The sequence below is a fragment of the Anguilla anguilla genome, chromosome 11 (genome assembly GCF_013347855.1).
Source record: "Anguilla anguilla isolate fAngAng1 chromosome 11, fAngAng1.pri, whole genome shotgun sequence".
Taxonomy (NCBI): Eukaryota; Metazoa; Chordata; class Actinopteri; order Anguilliformes; family Anguillidae; genus Anguilla; species Anguilla anguilla.
Window position 1 is genome coordinate 19,961,939 of NC_049211.1, and position 15,543 is coordinate 19,977,481.

The window sequence follows — 15,543 nt, forward strand, 5'->3', positions numbered from 1 at the left end:
AGAGAGAGAGAGAGAGAAAGAGAAAGAGAGAGAGAGAGAGAGAGAGAGAGAGAGAGAGAGAGGGCACATACATGCACTGGCTCAGATGTGAAGGACCTGACATTGCCATTTGGGTGCTAGAGCTCATAGAGAATAACCCTGAAAAGTTGCTATTTTGTGATCATTGGCAACTGTAATTGAACCCTCTGTATATATGACTGAAGGATTAAACCTTCACTGACAGAATGGGAGACATGGTCATGCCTACACATACTGTATTCTGTGTCTTAAAGCTGTTACAGTAATATGCTGCACAAGATGTAGTTTTAATATGCCTCAGTTCGGGAATCGGGCCTCAACCTTCTAGGTGAACACTGTAACTACAATGTCACTTAACATGTTATCGGCATAATTTCCAATCGGCATAATGTCCCATCATTTCCTCGTCGTTGGATGAATGGGAACACCATTAGGATGCCATGAGTGGTTTTCTGGTGTGAGTGTGAAGTGCAGAGCTCAGGGCTGTTAACAGCTGTGACCAGCAATGCCCTTCCACCTCAGCATGTGGGAGATTTACTTTTTTCATTACTGCCATGGAGCCAAGTCAAAACATCTTGTCATCCATGGGGGGTCTTGTTGCTTGTTCACCCAGAATGAGGGCCCATACCGCGGCACTGACAGAGGGAGGTAATGTGGCCTGACCCAGGGTCCCCCCATCACCCCCCACCCCCCCAGGCCGTAGCCCCTGATTCTCTGTGGCCCTGCCGCGTCTACCAGACCACACCGTCTCTCATTCTTGCTGGTTGCCGGTGGATACCAGAGCTCAACTGAACACAGATTAACAAAAAGGGTCTCCCTCGGAGGCGAGCAGGGGCCTGGCGCCCTGTTGCAGTGTCTCTGAAAAGCTGTTGGCGGCAGTGGGCCAGGGGTAAGAGGGGCAGCAGGGAGCAGGTCTGTTGGTACCTCGTATTCACATAGCTTCCGGCAAAGACACGCTCCCTACACTTTTGTTGCCGGGGTCTTTTCTGCGCTCCCTAATGACTTTGTTATGGAACCGGAGCAGATGTCTCTTTTTCCTGCAGGGCTGCTCTCAGTCAAATGCTGTTGTGAGAAAGTATGTGTGAGTGTGTGTGTGTGTGTGTGTGTGTGCATGTGCATATATGTGTGTGTGTGTGTCTGCGTACAAGAGTGTATGTGTATGTGGTGGAAAGTGTGCCTATGGTACATCTTCTTTTTGATCACATGTAACAGAAACGACAGTCTAATTGTTCCCTTGGTGATTAGGCCATCTGTGATCCATGTAGAGGCTGCCGTGGTATTTACCCTCCGTGCTGCACCCACCCCCAGCCCCCAGGGGACCACATACACACAGACCGACAGAGTAGTGTCAGCTCTGCTCTGCATCAGGAACATGGCGCTGGAGTGCAGCACAATTATACCTCAAGTACAAACACAGCTGGAGTAACAGGGAACGACAGTTGGGGGCATTTGTTACAAATGTCAAAGCCATTGCCGCAAGATCATTTAAAAAATGAGGCAGCTTGTCATTCTTCTCTCACATCTACAGGCCCCATGCAGAGGACAGCCAGGGGTGGAAGTGCATTGAAAAGGACTGAATAAATTGAAAAGAAAAATCTTTAAAAAGCAAAGTATTAAAGATTTTTAGCTCTATTCCGAAGCAGAGTAAAAGGCTTTTCATTGTCTGAGTCTGATATCTTACTAAGAATTCTGCGCAATTGAAAGTACAATTCCTGGAGTGGGGGAAAAAAGATCAATATATTCTGGCGTGACACATATGCTCTCGTTTAAGGCCAGTGTACTGCAGTTATGAAACTCCTTTGGCTTGTATGCTTGCAGCTCAGAAATTAAACCTCTCACTTCTTGAGAAGAAAATGTGGAGGCCACACATTCCCTTTTCATTGGGGGTGAGGAGGTGAGGCGGTGTGGGATCTGAGGTGAAAAAGCAGGAGGAATCTGTGAAGCACCTGCTACTGTTAGCAGCAGGAGGTGACAGGCAAGGCCTCATTAATGCTCACACACCAGTTAAGCTGAGCAGAGCCAGAAGCTCTCATTCTGAAAGATTAACAAATAGAGTCGGACGCCCTTCTCTACAAATACACTCATACATGCACATTCACGCACACATGCACACCAACACACGCATAAACGCACACACAGACACACACCAGCACACACATAAACACACACATACACACACACACACACGCACTCACACTCACACACTCACACATTCACAAAGAGGCACATACTCCCTCTATGAGTGAAGGCCCCCAGGGACAATGGGCAGCAAAGCAGCCATGTTCAGCTGAAGCACCTGCCCATTAGAGGCAGACACACAGGCCAGACCGCGATAGCGGGGTTTACTGATGCCTATCCGAGCCAGGAGAGAAATGATTAGAGCCCAACCATGGCAGCCATGGAGACGCTCGTACCGAGACTGTTCCCTTCATCCCTTCTCTGTTTTTATTTTCCTTATTGTCACATTTTTGAATGCTCTCTTTTAGTCACAAACCAAAACAATGGCATTTGAATCCCCATGGCCTATCTGCCTCTGGTGATTAGCAAGGAATGAAATAAGAATATAAATGCATTTTTAAATGCCTGGCTTTCAGAAAAAAATTTCCAGTGGTATTTTCCAGTTTGAACCGGTCTCTCTTCCTTGTTTATGTATTATCCAAGTCTGCTCCTTTTCATCCTCCACTGTCCTTTGTGAGGAATTTATGACAAAATGAGTGTGCAAATGTAAACGAAAGATAAGGTGGGCTGAGTAGAATATTCCGGGCATGTCGGTGGTGTGAGGCAATGGCTTCCTGATGGTGCTGTCCTGCTCTTCTCAAACAGCTGGTCCACATCAGCCCTTCCTTCTCTCTAAACACACTCATGAGGAATTAATGATGGGTCACATATTTTATATGCAAAAAAAATTTAATATTTCTCAGAAAAACAAGGTTAGAGGCATATGAGTTAGAAGCCGAGCTTTGAGAAAGTCTCTCAGTTCTCTCTTCGTTCTGACGAAAGGCAGAAACAGATGTGAAGATACGACTGCAGACCAAACGCATCACTGTAGACGTGCAGCGCGTAGGACCATACTGCGCTGCTTTTCAGTTACACTCCCTGAAAGGCCAACGTTCTGCTTGGAGTCAGCCACCAGTCGGCCATATTGTTGTGTTTGAAGAAACGCTAATGGCAATTCCTCTTTGGAGCTAATGCAGAGAATCGGCAATTCACGTTAACAAGATCTGACAGGCCCCTGTGTTGAAAAAACCAGAAGGGAATTCAAATAGCCTCTGCTTTGTTTATTTTTTGTATTGTTGTTGTTATTCCACCGTCTTAATTGTGCAGCGAATTGCCGGACCTCCAGGAACAATGGTGTGAATCGTCATCCTGTTTCCTCACCCACAGAGACCATTGCCTGATGAGCACTGAGCGCAGACAGGAGCTTCTAATTTTAGGATTGTTAGAAAGAAAAGTTACAGTGGTGGGCTTTTCACTGAGAAAGATGAGTTTAATGAGGAGGGATATGGACAAGAAATATACAAATAATGTAGATTTCATCTATAATGCATGTCCTGTATAAGCTGACATGGGGACTTTTTTTTCTATTTAATATTCTCCTCTTTCTCTGTCTTTTTCTATCTTTCTACCTCTCCACTCACTCTCTGTTTCTTTCCCTGTCTCTCTATTGCACACACACACACACACTCATGCACACTCATAAATGAAAAAAGACTCATATTGCCAATGAGCACTGTCACACTGCAGTTGTGTTAGAAATGGTCATAAGGGGTAGAGTCTGAGTCATGCTCACAGTCCCCAGTGGACTATGTTGTCTAGAATCTGATCTGATGATTGCAGGTGAGAGGAGAGAGTGTGTTTGTGGCTGAGTGGCTGACAGAGAGAGAGAGAGAGAGGAGAGAGTGTGTTTGTGGCTGAGTGGCTGACAGAGAGAGAGAGAGAGAGAGAGAGAGAGGAGAGAGTGTGTTTGTGGCTGAGTGGCTGACAGAGAGAGAGAGAGAGAGAGAGAGAGAGAGGAGAGAGTGTGTTTGTGGCTGAGTGGCTGACAGAGAGAGAGAGAGAGAGAGAGAGAGAGAGAGAGGAGAGAGTGTGTTTGTGGCTGAGTGGCTGACAGAGAGAGAGAGAGAGAGAGAGAGAGAGGAGAGAGTGTGTTTGTGGCTGAGTGGCTGACAGAGAGAGAGAGAGAGAGAGCTGTCAGTGAGGATGATGAGTTCTGGACCTTATTGGAGTGATTCCTGTCTCTCTGGGGGATTTCTCATCAGCTCTGCCCCAACCACAGCTCAACATTAGTCCTGTTTTATTGTGCCTTTTCAGGCAATCCATTTCCTGCCTATTTCTCTTCATTTCTGTGTCATCCTTCCTTTCTCCCTCTCTAAATATGCATATATATATATATATATATATATATATATATTCATATATGTATATATCTGTATTTGGACAGTGACAGGATTTTTGTTTTTTTGACTCTGTACTCCAGCACATTCGATCTGAAATGAAACTATGAATATAAGGTTAAATTGCAGACTGTCAGCTTTAATGTGTGGGTATTTACATCCATCCACACACATGCACACACGCACACACACACACACACACGTACACACACACGCATACACACACACGCACACACACACACACACACACACACACATGTAGCTCCCTCAGTTGCTCTTGTATCCCTCAGGCCTGCTCTGACCTCTAGCCTCATTCTTGTCGCCTCCCTCTGAACAGATCTGCCTGTGGTCGAACCCAAGCATCTTTAATGACTGGATTGCTTACAGAGCAAACAGTCGAAGAACAGCATACTGCTGATTCTAGCACGCTTGTCAGAGAAATGTCAACCGAATCACCGTCAGCGATGTAATTAACTCCCTTCCTTGCGCAGAGTTTATAATATCGTTTCACAGCCGTCTCTGTGTGTGATGCAGACAACAGTGATGAGCCTCGACATGACCATTTACTTCCCTGTAACTGAACTGGCCAGGCTCAGGGCCCAGTAGTGACTGGAATACTATATCACATTGCAGTTATGGTGGGCCACACTAGGGCCATGCTCTAGGTGGGGGTTGCCCTGGGATACCGTGACTTCTTTTAGGTTTATTTTTCATATAGACGAGGGAGTGTCTAATGACATCACTACTCAAATTCCTTGTGAACTTAAAGTGGCTAATATGGCCCGGTGACGGACGGCAAATTTGCATTATCGTCCTTCACTGTTGTGGGGGAGTTCTAGAAGAAAATGGTGTGGTTAAAATATGGCATACTTGCTGAGTAAAGTTTAGTATAGCATTTGTTGGAGTTGCCAGGATTAATGTTGAGTTATTTTTGCCAGTGTAAATGATCGGGACAAGGAACTCATTTTGTGAAGGTTGTAGTGTACCCTGTGATCCAATCTCACCAAGTTCCATATGCTTATGCAATTACAAAGCAAGCTTTCTGTTCGACATATGGAAACTGTCACTGTCAAGGGAAAAGACTATCAATGTAATATAGAGGTAATAAGGGGTAAAACAAATCGACAATATACAGAATCAACACTCGGCAGAGCTATCCATTTTTTATTCCACACTGTTCAATAAAATGTGAGCACTGCAGCCTGTTTCCATTCAATGACATTGCTTCTCATCAAGTAACATTATCTTAATTACTTAGTCTGGAGAATTCCCCACAGCAGAATGGTGCTGTTGAGTCAGCCCAAGTCATCTTAGTGTGACGCTGCCCTGGCTCCCGTTGGACAGGAGGATGTATTGTTCTCCGTTTCAGTCCAGTGCTATGTCCCCCCAGGGGGACACTTTTCTCTCCCAGAGCCCAGATGTCCTTAGCTGTACTTTCGGTATTCTCCCTGCACAGTCTCTGTCTTCCCCGTGCCTCCCTTCCTCTCTCTCTCCATCCCCAAAAGAAGGACTCTTTATTCCACAGCTCCTCAGTCGAACAGTAAACTGCAAAACAGTCAGAGCCGCTGAGAAGCCCGCCTCTCCAAGGTCAGACCCTGAGGCTGTTTCATTTCTTGGGCAACAGGCTTTGTTGTATCCGTCTGCCTCTGTCCTGTATTTAAGATTAGCTTCATCTCGCCGAAGCCCCCCGGCCTTGCAAACGCAGGATCGCCACCTGCCAGACTGAAACTCTGCTGAGTACGGCTGGGGGACAGGGAGGCTTTTAGCCTGCTAGAGGGTTAGCTTGATGCTGGGGGGGTTAGCTTGATGCTGCCAGCTCAGACTTCATTTGGAGGATGGGGGCGGGGGGTTTTGTGAGAAATGTGTAAGTAAGAAATCTTGGTCACGTTAATGCTGCTTACAGTTTGCAGTTCTCTTGCGGTTCCCTCAGTCTCACATTCCACCCGTGACTCGCACAGAGAGATTGAGCAAGATGGGCTCTTTGTGTCTGACCTCTCATCTGCAAGGACACTGAAACAGACCTGTCTGGCCTGGGCTACTTTCTGAGGCAAGAGAAACATTAATATCTGGTGTTTTAATTCCACATCTTGTGAAATATATTACTTGTGGTTGTTCAACTTTATGTGTATGAACAGTTGATAATTAAATATATTAGTTTTTATTTATTTATTTAATTATAGTCATAACCTAAATCTCAGACAACTCGTATTAATAGTGGCCTTGGAGGTCAAGTTTAAACAACTGACACTACTAATTTATCTTTCTATATTTATACATTTGATTGAACCTACTTCAGTATTTTTTATTAAAAGTAGTAAAAGCATTGTGTCAAGCACGCTTAATATTTCACAACATTTAGTTATTTAATGGCTGATCAGCTTCACAAAAAATGTCTTGTGTTATTGTTTTCTCTGTTATGATGCTTGTAATTTTCCTGGTTATTTGAACTTGGGGGAAAATAGACTTAGACTGTTGCAGATTGTGTTGCTCATGCATGTGTTTGATTTAGCAAGACATTCTCTAAGTAATTATGCAAATGAACACAGCCATAAAAATATCTGATTAAATATTACTACTGCCTTTAAAATCTTGTCTTGCACATGTGGTGACAACACTAATCAGCTAACACTGAAAAGTAATAGCCTTGACTGAGCGCAAGTAACAGGGCGCATTTAGAAGACCTTGTGAATTCAGCCAGAAGCAAGGACACAAGATGGGGAGATGCTTTCATGTTGTATGAATGTTGAATGAGTAATTCAGAGGCTCAAGACAATATTTTATCTCTTCCAATATCTCAAATGTTAGCAAACTTAACAGCCCGTAGGTTTTGATGTTTTTATCTCCTAGATGCTTGTTTGACTGCAGTCCTCTCTCTCCATTTGCATTTGTAATCACTGATGTTGACCATCTCTCCTTCCAGCAAGAATTACAGCAGCCATTGTTTTGCTCTAATGCCTGATCCAAAAGATCCAACGACCTGCATTTCCCAGGAGGCTCTAGCAACAGACAATTATCTTTCCCACATTTGCGACCAGCCTTGATAAATTGCATGAGGTAGTTCTATGCATTTATTTTACCCCCTGCAAATGCTTACTAAATCTGGCCCTGGTGTTGTTTGCCATAATGGCCTTGCTAGTTAGGTCTGCCAAAGAATAAATAAGTAAGTGTAGTGTGTGTGTGTGTGTGTGTGTGTGTGTGCGTGCATGCATGTGTGGGTGTTTGTGTGCGTGTGTGTGTGTGTGTGTGTGTGCGTGCGTGCATGCATGTGTGGGTGTTTGTGTGCGTGTGTGTGTGATGTCTAGTTCTGTGGGAGGGAGACCAAAGTGTGGACATCACGCAGGACCTGGCCGCCTGCTGGGAAAGCACAAAGCACAAACCCCATCCATCCCCCAGGAGCAGGAATGTCGCTAATAGGAGACAAGCTCATAATTACTGAAAGAGTCCTATTAGAAATGCATACGCCACAGGGCATGGCAGGAAACCTAAGCGGTGCTCTGTCTGGGCCATGGCCAACAGACACTCCCGTTTTCCCATAGTGAGACATTGGCTGGTGTCGATTGGTATTGTAACCCTAAGCATCAATCAAAACTATCAATGCAAATGTGTTTACAGATAGTTCCTCTGGTCTGACAAATTATTGGTGTCAAACGGACCCGCAGTTATCGAGCCCCCTCAGTCAATAGCATTCATTTAGTGAAGGCGGCCAGGCATATTCATCCACTGGTTGGTTTAGATTACTGAGGGAGCGCCATGTTGGAGGAATTGTACAACATGTGCCTACGGTGACCAAGCGCGCGGACGTAGCTATGCATATTTACACATGAGCACAAAGCCCCAGAATGGGCCTTCAGTTACAGTCAAAGCCTGGCCCTGATTCGCTGCTCCTCTGCATTAGCCGGCAGGGCCATGCTCTAATACGTGTGCAGAATCAGTTGTCATAAGTTTATGCAGCGTATGTTCCACTCTGTAATGGGAGGGACGTGTGGCAGAGGAGACGGGGAAAAGGTTGACCTCAGAGGACGTATCCGTGCACAGACTGGCGCGGTGACAAAAAAAGAAATGGGGAACTGTACTGCGCCTGAAGCATCCCCCTGTCCCCCCACCCCCACCCCCTTGCCATATGCACACTCTGAAACTGAATTGTTAGGCAAAACAGCCTTGTAGTGGAACTATTTGAATTTGAATGGCTTTTATTGTTGGTAAATTCAAAGGACCCCGAGTGAGTTTACATATTCCCACTAGAACTGTAAAACTGAAGCCAAAGTGCTCTGTCTGCCCAGATGCCATTGGCATAGTTATCGTTTTATGAAATTTGAAAACATTTTTTTAATTAGCTACATTTTTAAGGGCTAGAGCTGAGCTGAATATGGTTTCTTGCCATTTTTTGTGCATGTCAAATTTGTTTTGTCCTCTCAAAAAATGTGCACCTCGGTCTTTCCTCCCCAAACTGTTCTCTCAGCTCATAGCCGTGTTGAAAGCCTCTGGCTGTTCTGAGGCCTGGAGCTTTGTCAGAATGGGAGAGTTTCACTTGTGGGCTCGTGCATATTTTATGTGCATTCTGAAGTGGAGGTCAGGTATGAGCAATGAGCAGTGTGTACCCTCCTCGGTACATGAAAAGATCCCATGTTTTCCTCTCAGGCTTTTTTTCATTTTTCATTAATATTCTTATGCATTTATATTTGACAACTTTCACACAGGTTCAGGAAAGGCTCTTTAGTAGCAGAATATGAAAGTGCGGACCCCCCACTAGTGTCTTTACAAATATTTACAGGAAGGTTTGTTGGAATGTGTGGTTTTGAATTCCCCTTTCTCAGACAGAAACTTCACATTCCACCCATTGTGAAGTTTTCCCAGGGAAACCCTTTCATTAGAGATGAAGTAAAAAATTTGATATACCTGCTGATTATAAATGCACCACTGCAGCTCAATACAAAATTCTGGTCTGCCCCTTCATCAGCCTGTTCACAAATAATAGCCATGGCAATGAGATCCAAGACGTGGCTTTGTAGACTTAAAAAATCTCAGAAATCAGCACTGCTCCGTTAAGAGGAACGTTTTTTTCTTGAAGTGCCGTTGTTATTCTGTGGATTGTTGTGTGCGCAATCTGTTTTCTTGCATTGAATATGGAAGAGAAAGTCCTCCGAAGTGAGTGCCTAAGTGTAATTAATCACATTTGACATCTGAACTGCTCCACGGGCCTCCATTTGATTTTGATACGCTGTGTTTGAGCTGGGGTGCCACACCTCTCTGGCCACTGCCAGCTCCTCAGTGGCCCTCTGTCATCCAGTCATCCTCAGAGTTGTTCGCCCCATCTGCACGTCCCCACCTCTGGTCTGTGGCTGCTGGGCTCAGCAATGTCGCCAAGAGCTAATGTGAGGTGTGCAGCTTACACCAGTCTCCTGAGGCCTTAATTCCCTTCACCTCCACCAGTCCTGTACCGGCTTCTGCAATTCTGCGTCTGCAGTTCTAAAAGAACTCATGGAGTCCAGCTTCAGTGTAGGAGATCACAGTTCATTCCAATTCTTTAAGGTTTACAAATAATTATTTTTTATGCATAGTAACAAAATCAATACTCAAGAAGTTATTTATAAAATACAAAGCTGTAGTAATCTGTAGAGTGATTAGCTAAAGGTGCTCTGATAAGGTATCAGTCCCGATATATGCCATAATGCCTGTTGCATGCTAGTTAACTCCATTTGCCTTATACGTGATCCATTAATCAGTACTTGTGGGGAGCCAAGCTGTTCTCAATTTCTCACATCTTCAGCTGTGAAATTTAATTTAAAAATTAATCTTGCTAAGAAAAGTCCCAAACAGATCTTATACTTTATATATTTGAAACTTATTAAGAGACCTATTATTTATTCATTTAGATTTTTAGGTCTGTTTCATTGCTCTTTGTTTGTGTGTGTGTGGAGTGTGATATGTGTGTGTGTGTGTGCCCGTGCATGTTTGTGTGTCTGTTTCTTTTTTTTGTGAAGAAGCTGTTATTCATTCTGTTCAGGGAAAGGATTATGATTACTTTCTTCTTGTGTGATTTGCTCCTAATCGTTGCTCTGGCTTTGGCTGTCAGCAATGGCACGCTGGAATTGGTTTCCACAAGGAATGAGAGTATCGCCCTGACAGTGGGTGTCACCCTGTGATGGGCTCCTTACACACCCAATGGACAAATAAACCCCACCCTGCAGAAAAAAATATTCATGTAGTGAAAAATTCTGTTTATCAGCCTTCTGAGAGCCATGAGTTATTTCCTTTAATATTTTTCATATTAAAGGAAATTTTGCATAGAAAGCACACGCACACACGCATGCACACACGCACACACACACACACACACACAGTGCAAAGGATTTAATGAGCACACGAGTGTATTTTGCATTGAAAAAGGAATGGCAATAATGAAGATTGCAGAATCCTTTCTTTTTTGAACACTGCTTAAAGTTATCATTTATTTCGGTTAAAGCTTTTTTTTTCCTTTGAATTTTGTGCTTTGTAAAATGAGGAGTGGAAAATATCTGCTGCTTGGTGATCTATCTTTGACAAAAGGCAAGTGTCCTTGTAAGCCAAAGGTCACATCATCCAGTAATTATTCTTATAATTACAAGTGTTTCCTTAATGCACAGTATTAATTACACAGGTTGACAAATGTTCAGATAAGAGGTAGCTTTTCAGCCAGACTATTTGATCCAAAATCGCTCAAGCCATATACTACTGCGCAGCTGAAAAAAGAGTAGCAAAACCTAATTGGAAAAAACTCAAAAAATGTGATACTGAAATAAGTATATGACAAACTTTCTCATAGTTGTTCCCACTATTCCTGTAACTCTGTTGCAATTGCTGGTTTCAATAGTGTATGCTCGTGTTGCTTTCTTGAGGATTGGAAAAAAATGTATTTCAGGTAAACAGACATTTAATTGTGCTTTAAATAGAGAATGTCCCCTGCTGCCCCCCTCCCCCAAGTCATTTGCACACCCCTAAAAAGAGTATCATACATCCAACCATCCTTCTATTATCTATACCCGCTTATCCTGGTCAGGGTGGCAGGGGGTGCTGAAGCCTGTCCAAGTGTGCATTGGGTGAGAGGCAGGAATACAGCACACCTTGGGCAGGTCTCCAGTCTATTGCAGGGCACCCAAACACCATTCACTCACACACTCATACCTGCATGTCTTTGGACTGTGGGAGGAAACCGGTGTACCCAGTGGAAACCCACGCGAACACAGAGAACATGCAAACTCCACACAGAAAGGCCCAGGCTGGGATTCAAACCCAGGACCTTCTTGCTGTGAGGTAACAGTGCTACCCACTGCACCGCCACCAAAATTGAATCAGAAGATAAAGTAAAATATTTTATTTTATTTAAAAATAAAAACATATAACTTTAAAATATTAAGAGGCCACTTGTTTCAAATAACTACATTGTGGTTATTTTCTTAGCCTGCCTTATGTAAAAGAGTATTATTTAATTTATAGATCTACTTTGGCATTCAAATATAAAATAATATTTTTAATTAAAATAAATTTCCCTTGGTGGCCAACCTGCTACAATTTCAGTGCTACCAATGTGCAGACTATTTTGAGACAATATCATTTTTTATATTAATTTCTTTATGAAAATATAATTATTTTTGCCATGTATATTCAGAGCTGCATTTGTTCCCCAGGAGGGTACTTTTCCTGTATTTGTTAAGAATTAGATTATCACATGCAGTACTGTACATAATCTTTTTTCATGTGAACTGAATTTTGTAGAGCAAAAAGGCCACATTGTAACTTGATTCGATGATACCTACGAGGGAATTTGCAGTAGCTGTGGCAGCTTAGGCTACAATATCTGCTATTACAGTTCATTACACCGGAGATCGGGATTAAATGTAATCCCTTTAAAGCCTATGTAACCTTACTTATTTGCTTAGCGATCGCCTTTACCAGAAGACTCTGTGTTTCTAATGTCTTTGCACCTTGCACCTACTGTAACCCATTTATTTGACTGTGGTTAAAATGGACTGAATTAAGCAATACATCTTGCTCAAGGGCACAACAGGCAGGGTCCCACTTGGAATCCATACCCACAATTCAAAAGCCCTAATTGGTATTCAGGCACAGGGAAAGAGAGAGAACAGACCATCTCCATGCCCACACTACCACTGTGTCTCGGTGAGGACTTCCACATACAGCATGTGCCCTATTAATTATTATTTTAATAATGGGCCACCACTCCCCATGCTGGGGATTTAAGGGGTTGAAGTCTTGTTTTATGAAAATATTAAGTCATTGTAAATTGATTGCAATGAAGGGGGAATCACAGTTATGATAATGTAATGTGAGTGTGACATATTTATTGATGGTGCTGTATTTGCAATATAATATAGGAGAAAATCTGTGTGCACATGGTTTTTTGTGTGTGTGTGTGTGTGTGTTTTTATGATATATATCTATGTGTGTATATTATTTAAATAGATATAGATGTACAGTATATGCATACATGATACCATCGGTAATTCACACTCACACACACACACACAAATATATACATATATATATATATATATATATATATATATATAGCAATGGAAATGTGCTAGATGAAGATGTAACCTGATAGTGGTTGAAGATCAAGATACAAGGATACAAGTGATATAAGACAGTGATCCAGGATTGGGAGTAACCCTGCAGAGGAGTAGTGGTAGACTTAGTCTAGGTAGTCTGAAGGTGTGTGTGTGTGTGTGTGTGAGTGTGTGGTATTTATGTGGGTGCAAAAAGCAGGGAGATTAATCCGTGCTGTACTACAATGAGCTGAGGAATGGCCCCTCTGTGATATACGCAGAAGAAGAACAAAGCTGTGAACTTTCATCACCTCTTTCCTCAGAAACTGCTCTCTCAGCACCCCAGTTGGTGAACCTACATAATGTACATCCCTTTACCCAATTCAACCAGGCCAGCATTGAAAACGCATGGGCAACTCAGCCCCTGCATGTTAAAGAGCGGCGCTTTTGTTCCAACCGTAGGTGCTGTAACCCATCGTAAAAGCCTGGAGAAATGAGCTTTTCTGCCAGGAGAAGACCGCTTCAAAATGGCACTTTATCAATCAAACCAATGGCTTTTCTGCTCCAGACTTACATTGGACCACCAAGGGTTCATTAAACCCACATCGCTCCGTATAGATCCAGGCCGATGTTGAGCCCGAAACGCATCCATCATTTAAACACTCAATTATACATGCATTAATCTCTGCAAGCGCAGGCCATTCCAGCACTGTAATAAAAATTTACATGTTAATCTATCCACCGCCGTTACAAATGATTCATCCAGGGATTATTGACCGGTTGCTGAAGCCAGGCAGCCTGCTGGTGGGTTTGGTATGCGACGGACACTCTGGAGTCACCGCCTTTCCTTGCCATTGGTCTCTCCCTCCTTCCTCCTTTCCTTTCTCTCTCGCTCACACTGCTGATCTCCCCTTTTCCCTCTCTCTCTCTCTCTGGGTGGCAATTCTTAATGTGTTGTGATAAGGAAAGCAAAGGGACAAAGTTAATTAAAAAGATAGGATAGTCCATTTGAAGGAGTTTTCTTTTTTTTATAGTCCTATGAAATAAGGACACACTTTTTTTAACTTTCTTGAAGGGAATTCTGTTTTTTCCCATCTCAGAAGATGTCTAGACTGTGGTCGTTCTTGTTTTGTTTGGGGGTCAGAGGTCTCAGTTTTGTCTGCGTTTTTTGATGGTTTTGTTTGAATAATTATGGGAGCCTTGTTTTTCAGTTACACAGTACTTGCTATTGGATCAATATTTCTCCATCAGAAAGAATATGTGTGTTCAACTAAATCATGCTGAAGCATGCAAGAGGGTATTTCTCACAAATAATTGCCAGATTTTTTCATCTGTTTTAATTTTCTTTTACTTTGAAAGCTAAAGGAATATTTCAACCAAGAAAACACCAATTTATACAAAAGAACCCTAGATAAAGATGAGAGTCAGAGTACAGAAAAAAGTTTTAATTAGATGAAAGATTTTTTTTAAAATAAATTACTTACAAAATAGTCTACTTTTTGTGACATTCTACTTTTTGTGACATTACCATACTATTGTACAAAAACCTAATTGGAGAAAGTTCTGGACTAAAAGAAAATTAAATTCTCATTTAAGTTTCATTTAAATTAAAATCAATTCACGTAATTGAATAATTACAAGTAGGTACAGATCTTTAATCACTTTCTTTATTATGAAGAAGTTTAATTTTATTTCTGCGTGTGGTTTGCTAAATTATTTTATAGTTAACCAGCTGAATATATGGAGTAATTGGAGACTGACAGTATTAATGAATCAGTGGTGCATGAACTGTTGTTGATTAATTCGCAGTTTCTTTGTCTCCATGGAATATGTTGTCCCTGTCGGACCACACAATACCAGTGGCTTTGGCACTTTGGCAGTCTTTCTTTTAACCCTTGTTTTAAAATGTCTGCCTGGCCCACTGCCGGCTAGACTGGCGGACTGAGCTCTGGGGGGGTGGTGGCGGGGGGGGCAGAGGGGGGGGGGGGGGCAGTGCATGGTGCAGAGTGGGAAGACATTAGGCTGGTAAATTGAAAACAGCAGACCCCAAGGTTAGAGCACATCAATCCTCTGAGATTGGATGCCTTACAAGTGAGGAAGAGAAATTAAAGCAGAGAGAACACAGCTGTGGAAGAGAGAAGGAAAGAGAGGGAGAGAGAAAGAGAGAGAGAGCGAAGTGCAGATAGAGAGACGGGGTAGGGCGAGAGAAAAAGCAAGAGAGAGAGGGAGAAAGCAAGGGGGGAGCATGGATACAGTGAGACGGGCAGAAAGACGGAGATGCAGAGAGAGCAGCGACTAGAGGAAGGACACAGTTGCTATCACTCTGTGATCGGGGATTGCACTGCGATGCAGCTGTAGTGGTTCTGGATGGTTTCCTGCTGCCGTCCACGCCGAGCCCTTCCTGAGACCGAGCTTCAGGACCGACCTGAGCATCACTACAATGAGGTAGGGCTGACGAGGGAGCGCAGGGCTGTACCTGAGCATCACCGTAGCTCAACCCTGCACGCAGCTGGACAGGCTCTTTCCAATACTAAATATTATTTGCTGTTTTTTTTTTTTTTTGCAGTTCAGTGTATTTTTAGCCA

The 15,543-nt window shown here is 43.1% G+C and overlaps 1 protein-coding gene across 5 annotated transcripts in view; it reads left to right on the plus strand.

Annotated features, from left to right (window-relative positions):
• The window catches only part of LOC118207736 (extracellular sulfatase Sulf-2-like), a 118,039-nt gene that overhangs the window by 66,732 nt on the left and 35,764 nt on the right, over positions 1–15,543 (plus strand). Inside the window, exon 1 of one of the 5 annotated variants that reach the window (XM_035381688.1) lies at positions 14,995–15,403. The exons of the other annotated variants lie outside the window; for them this stretch is intronic. The gene's annotated coding sequence lies outside the window, so the exon portion shown is untranslated. Of the gene's footprint in view, positions 1–14,994; positions 15,404–15,543 lie in introns of those variants that run through there. 5 annotated transcript variants of the gene reach the window in all.